Raw genomic sequence first — 827 nt, 5'->3', positions numbered from 1 at the left:
AGTCACCAAGTCTGTAGTAGTTTGTTACAGTAGACACTGGAAACACGGGTTTCCTGGCCACAGCCACTAGCTCTTCCCCCCAAATCTCGGCTGTTAGGAAGACAGGTGATCTAGCCAGAGATCCTGTCCACAGGGAACCTGGGGAGCAGAATAATTATAGTATAAAAGGAGAAAATTAGAAATCACGGGAGCAGCCCCCAGGTCAGCACCTCGAGCACCCAAAGAGAAAGGGCCGGAATCCCCCCATTGTCGAAATGTTGGCATGAAGGGAGCAGATCCTGAGCTGGGTTTTACACAGCATAGAATCTGGACTCGCGGGCAGGGGACGGGCTGGTGCAGGCATGGCCGGGACTCACAGGCGATAAAAGAACGTTGTTGAACTCCTGGCGTGTCTGCACTCTCTGGCTGCCAGGAACCAGAGGTGAGGTTGGAAAGGGCCGCCCTCCCAGAGCTCTGGCAGCAGGAATGGTAATTGCAGAGCACCAGGGAGTGGGGGCTGCCACCACCAGGGCAAGAGAAGATGCCCAGAGAGCACAGAGAAGAGGCACCCAGCCGGGTGTCCAGAGGGCTTCCTGGAGGAGGAGACATTTAAGCTGAATTCCAAAGAACAAGCAGTTAGCCCAACAAAATACGGAGAAGTGTTCTCATAGAAGAAGTAAACTAGACCCAGAGGCAGGCAAGAGGCTCAGGTTAGGAGGGAGAGGGATAAAGGAAGGGACGTTGTAGAGGGAGCTTGAGGCTTAAGGTCCAGAGCATGGTGGTGGCCCCAGGCGCCTGGAGGACCCATGTGGATATGCCGTGTGCGTTATGCAATGCTCGGCTGGCCC

This window comes from Talpa occidentalis, unplaced genomic scaffold (assembly GCF_014898055.3).
Source record: "Talpa occidentalis isolate TD23 unplaced genomic scaffold, MPIMG_talOcc4v2.1 talOcc4.11, whole genome shotgun sequence".
NCBI classification, from domain to species: Eukaryota; Metazoa; Chordata; class Mammalia; order Eulipotyphla; family Talpidae; genus Talpa; species Talpa occidentalis.
This window is presented reverse-complemented; position numbering follows the sequence as displayed.